The 6,000-nt window shown below is 39.5% G+C and overlaps 1 long non-coding RNA gene across 1 annotated transcript in view; it reads right to left on the bottom strand.

Moving 5' to 3' along the window:
• Positions 1 to 1,281: 1,281 nt before the first annotated feature.
• Positions 1,282 to 6,000, bottom strand: part of LOC103565902 (uncharacterized) — a 201,513-nt gene continuing 196,794 nt past the window's right edge. Inside the window, exon 11 of the long non-coding RNA XR_011533936.1 lies at positions 1,282 to 1,719. This is a non-coding gene — a long non-coding RNA (uncharacterized lncRNA). The remainder of the gene's footprint in view (positions 1,720 to 6,000) is intronic.

Below are 6,000 nucleotides of genomic sequence, written 5' to 3'. Positions count from 1 at the left end.
TATAGTTGATTGGTCACACCATAGAAACCACGTTCAGATATGGCTCCTGAATAACATTGCCAACTTTATTATCCAATAATAAGCTGAACCACAGGGATTTTACTGTTCTAACTGAGAGTTTAAAAGTCCCCTCTCTCAATCATGAGAGACTAGCGGGCAGAGAGTAAGAATAGCAAAATCTATAGAGTTGAGGAAGCTGTGACAGTCACATTGATCCCGATTATGGTTTTCCAAAGGCACAATATGGCCTGGCCTGAAGGGCTCGTTATGCGTTATACTTGTAGGATAGCTATTCTGAGGAAACTATTGGCGAGGGGGCAGCATTACTGTTTGTATAATCTTGCCAATGGAAACTTGATTGATTGATTGATTGATTGATTGATCCCAACAAACACAGAGAGCTTTCCACGTCCTGACACTGCAACTGGGAGTATGTAAAGTCAAAAAAAACACGGTTCCTGCCCTAAAGGGGTTAGTTAAGAATCCCAAAGTTCTGACTTTTTTCTTGTAAGCCGACCTGTGGTTTCTCTCAAAATCCTTGCCCTTCTGAGGCAGGGAGAGAGTGCCGCATGCAGCTGAGAGGGGTGTTGAGCTCTCAGTGAGTGCACTTGCTTTGGGCTCTCTATTGATGTTCTCCTGAATTCTCTCTGAAACCTAAACTGAATAACCCTGGCAGCTTCCAAGCTTGTGTGATTTGCAAGTTGTATACAACTGCCGACAATTCTGTGTTACTTGGCATTAGTCAAAGAATGGGGGTTAGAGAAGGAAGGAGGGGGCCTGCCCTTCTAAATAGTGGTTCTTCGAAAGAACTTCTGGTTCTCTAGGACATTATGTCTCCCAACATCTCATTTACCTCTAATTTCATCCCTATTTCTCTCCTTCCATTTAGAACCAAATTTCTTTAAGATAGATCTACCCTCACCACCTTTGTTTCTTGATCTCCCATCCACTCCTCTGCTCACTAAAAAGATGTTTTTCCATTGGTCTACATGTCTATCCTTGTGCCAATACCACACTGCCTTAATTCCTGTAGCTACACAATAAGGTTTTTCTTTTTCTTCAACATTGTCCTGGCTATGCTTGACCTTAAAATAATTCTATATAAATTTTAGAGTCAGTTTCACACATATTAAAAAATATATATGCATATAATATGCATGTATATATTTTATATATTATACACAAATACATACATAGTTTGGAATTTTGATTGAGGCTGCATTGATTTTATGGATCAATTTTTTAAAAACAGGCATCTTTACAGTAAGAATTTTTCCAATCTTTGAACTTGATAGCATCCTCCATTTATTTAGATCTTTAATTTCTCTGGGCTTAATCTTGTAGTTTTGTGTAAAGGGCCTACAAATTTTTCATTAGATTTTATTCTTGGTGCTATTGTAAATAATTTTTTAAATTTTATGTTTCAATTACATCTTGGTAGCTTATAGAAATAAAGTTGATTTCTACATATTGACACTGTATCCATTGACATATACGGTGCTTTAACTTCACATGACAGAGACCCAACTTAATGATCATTCAAAAATGGATAAAATTGCATTTAAAAACTGAATAGTCCAAGAGGCATCATGGGAGAATCCAAGGATCAAATGAGATCATCAGGGTCTGTACTCTTTTCTCATCTCTTGGCTACTTTGCCTCCATTTGGTTTCTTTTTCAGACAAGCTTCTGCATGTTGTATCAAGACTGATGGCAAATCTAGGAGAGGAAAAGAAAATTCTCTCACCCAATCATCTACATAAATTAAACTATGATTTGACCTACTTGGATTATATCCCACCCTTAACCTTATCCTTGTCTCCAAAGGAATGGGGTGCTCTCATTAGCTATCCTGGGATGCAAACCCACCCAGGTAATTGAAAATTCTACCAAAGTCTCATAGAGTGGAGAAGGGGCAGTAAAAAAAAAAAAAAGGAAGTTAGGCAGACGAATTTTAAAATGATCATTGCATATGTTCTCTATTTCTCTTGGAATATGGGATAAATATGAACTATTTAGTCTTACATGAACTAGCTCCTCCCTACCTTTCTAGGTTTGTCACATGCTTTTCTCCCCTCTTTCTTATGTTCCACCACATTGATATCTCAACTCAAATGCATCAAGTTCTCCCCAGATCCAGGGCCTTTGCACATTCTGGACCATCTGTAATACTTTTGTCTTGAATTCTAACCACCTCCCCTCACTTAATCATCTCATTATTCAGTCTTAGCTTAAATATTACCTCCTCCAGGAAGCCTTTTCCAAACTAGCTGTAGTCACCATCTTGCAAGCTCCAGCAGACTGTTCTTTTCATTTGTATCATTTATAATAGAGGTAAATTCTATTTAACATGTGACTTTCCTACACTCTAAGCTCCATGAAGAAAGGAACTGTCTGTCACATTCATGTCAGGATTATTAACCACAGTACAGTGCTTGGTCCACAGGAAGCCCTTAGTAATCCTGTTTTGTTTTGTTTTGCTTAACTCAGTAACTACTCTAACATTTCTTCTTTGCCTTTAGCAAGTGTTTCTTCCTAGGATGTTGGTGTCAGCAGAGCTTCTACCTTAACTTGTTTGTCCTCTCTGCCTACCCTCTGTCCAAAGCCAATCTCGTCTATTCACATAGATTTATGTTCTATGCTACGACTTAGCTAGCTCTATGCTATGACTTAAAAATATATTTCTTCCACCCTCATCACAAGCTTCTGATTTTTACATCTAATTGCCTACTAAGTATTTCCAACTGGATATTACACTGACAGTTTAAACTCAACATGTTCCAGCGGAGCCCATCTTTTTCCCTCTCCTCCGCTCTCACCCACCTGCTCCTCCCACTGGTATGTTTACAGTTTCAATTAATGGTGCCGTCATCCACCTAGTCTCCTACAGCAGAAATCTTGTAGTCATCCTAAACTCAGTTCTCTCCGACTACCCACATCTTTCCACTCACTAACTAATTATTCCTCCCACGTGGTTACATAATCCTTCTCCCCATCCCTACTACTACTGCCTGATCAGGTTTCCATTCTTTCTCACCTTGACCACTGAAATAGCCTCCTAATAATTCTCTTTATCTCAATCTTGCCCTCCTTTGAAACTTCCTCCACACAGCAGTCAGAACAACATACCTAAAATTCAACTTGACTATGGGGTTTTCATGCTTAAACCCTTCCAAGGCTTTCCATAGACTTGTTATTCCATTAACATACCAGGCCCTCTGTAACTTGAGTCTTTAATTACTTTTTCACTTCTACCTTCTATTTTACCTGCCAATAGTCCCCAACTGCTTTCAATTCCTATTTAACAATGATGTTACCTTCATCCTTAGCTTCCCTTATAGAGTTCCGCAAACCTGGAATGTCACTCAGCTCTGACCTATCCTTCAAGATTAGACTCTCGGGGGCTGGCCCTGTGGCCGAGTGGTTAAGTTCGCGCGCTCCGCTGCAGGCGGCCCAGTGTTTCGTCGGTTCGAATCCTGGGCACGGACATGGCGCTGCTCGTCAGACCACGCTGAGGCAGCGTCCCACATGCCACAACTAGAGGAACCCACAACGAAGAATACACAACTATGTACCGGGGGGCTTTGGGGAGAAAAAGGAAAAAAATAAAATCTTTAAAAAAAAAAGATTAGATTCTGGGAACATCTCTTTCAGGAAGCCCAAACCTCCGGGTTAAACTGAGTTCAGCTCTGCTCTCCCACAACTCCCCCAGCAAAGCTCTCATTATGACTGTGCAACTTGAGACCAGCTGTTTATAGTCTGTCTCTTCCACTAAACAATCAGATCCTCGAGAGCTGGCCCAACATCATATTTGTCTTTGTGCCCCAGGATGCAGTGAACAGCCTGGCACATATTATGTATCTAAAAATAGCTATTGCCCTGAAATTTTGAGATCACTTTGAACCTTTGTAACAGAACCCAATATCTATTTTGCCCTTTCTTGTATTCTGTTGAATTCAAATTTTATTCCAGGTGACAACGTACCCAGCTCAGTGACTACATTTTCCGCCTTCCCCTGCCATGACACAAGACCAATGAGCAGTGAGTAAGAACTCACTGCTGGCTTTCTGGAAACCTCTTTAAAGGAGGCTGACTCAACTGGGGGAAAAGTAGTTTTGTCATTTATTCCTCCTCACCTTCTGCCTGAAACCTGTTCACAATGACTGGAGTTCTAGGAGACATCATGTGTCCTTGAAGACACAAAGCCATGCTCTAAAGAAAAATAGGAGTGTGGTTCCCTAATGACCACGGAGCTTTCACACAAGCCCAGAACAGCATGCTTTCAGACTTTTGTTACATGACGGAATATGACCTCTACTTTGTTTAGCCTATCTGGGTCTTTGTGGCCAAAAGCTGAATATAACGGCAGCTGCTAGCTCTGAATCAAAGTTTCTTCTAAAATGATGCAATTGCAACTTAAAATTGCTCATGAAAAAACACTTAATTAGGATCATGTAGAATGGACACGTGTCTATTTCTAAATTTGTTGCCCTACTCACCTGCATCTAGAAACTGGCAGGCTGAGTAACTTTTAATATGGTAGTGAACTATTTTGTTTTTTCAATTGTTATTTAACTCTATGATTTGTCACTTTAGTAGAGTTGCAGTTTCTGAGGTAATTACTTGAGTAACTTTTATAGTACTCTTATTCACAGTTACTAACTGTCATGGGGGCTTCATAGTGCCTAACTAAGAAATAAGGACAGAGTAATTAGACTTCTTCCAAGGATTTACAACCAAGAAAGCATTACTAAACCATTATGTATGTACTCTAATTCACATGTATCTACATGTATGCACAGATATAAATCTTTATGCAGATAGCAAACATTAATTGAGTTAGCTTCCCCACTTATGAAGTATAAAATAAAAGTGAAAACAACAATTATATACGCACACAAATTTCAAGAATACATTGGATTCTGGGTCTCTGACTTAACAAGCATCATATCTTGTATTTTTAACTACTTACTCACTTGTTTATCTTATTCCCTCCTCAGAACTACCACTGGCCATTTTCACATTATATTGACTCAGTTTAAACTCCATTCAGTTGATACCTAGACACTGACAGCGTGTGGCCTCTTCTCCAGGCATGGAAGGCTAACTTTTCAACAATCATCAGTGCCCATTTTCTGAGTAACTTTGAATTGCTTAGAGTCTGTGCCACCAGTTCTTTCTGTGTCATTCTCTCAGGCTCCTCCCTCCCAGTGGATGGTCATTTGCCGTGTATAATGATTTCTTCAAACACTCATTCCTTTCTGAGCCATTTAAAGTCCATGTGAAACAAGGCTTGATCCAGAGGGAAAAATATTTTGTCTTGTTTTGTTTTTAAGGATAAATGATAGGATTTGAGATCAGAGATATTTAGACCCTAAATGCCATATCTTGACCCCAGTGTTTTGCACTTAATAGGTGCTTGTTGTCAATAATAAGCAGCTTGTTCAAGGTTCATTCATCCATTGGCTGACTGAATATTAAGCATTTGCTATGTGGCTAGCACAGTACTAGACTATAGATACTACAGTGAGTAAAAACAGATAGGGTATCTAATTACATGTTAATTAAGGCAGGTATTAAGCAAATTATCTCAGAAATGAGTTTACAATTACAAACTAAGACAAGTGCTGTGAAGGAAAGGAACATGGTTCTATGAGTCTGCTAACACAGACTAGCTTGTTTCAGACCAGCCATTCCACCGGGTAAACTAGAAAAATCTAATTGAAAAAAACATATTTGAATGTGTCATCATGCTACTAAGGCTGTGAGGGCTTGAGGGGCTAAAATCCAAGAGAAGAGGGAAATGCAGAGAGGTAAACCTGAGAGTCAGAGTGATTTTTCCTCCTACTGCATTTGCTAATTCTTGGTAGAGGCTCAGAAGACGAGGAGAGCTTCCTATAGTCTCTTCAGGCTGGGGAACAAAAGTCGAAGTTTAGGACCCATAAAGAAAAGGAGGCCTTGAGAAACTCCAAGGCTTTCAGTTGAGAAAGGAAAGCACTC

This window comes from Equus przewalskii, chromosome 27 (genome assembly GCF_037783145.1).
Source record: "Equus przewalskii isolate Varuska chromosome 27, EquPr2, whole genome shotgun sequence".
Classification (NCBI taxonomy): domain Eukaryota; kingdom Metazoa; phylum Chordata; class Mammalia; order Perissodactyla; family Equidae; genus Equus; species Equus przewalskii.
This window is presented reverse-complemented; position numbering and strand designations above follow the sequence as displayed.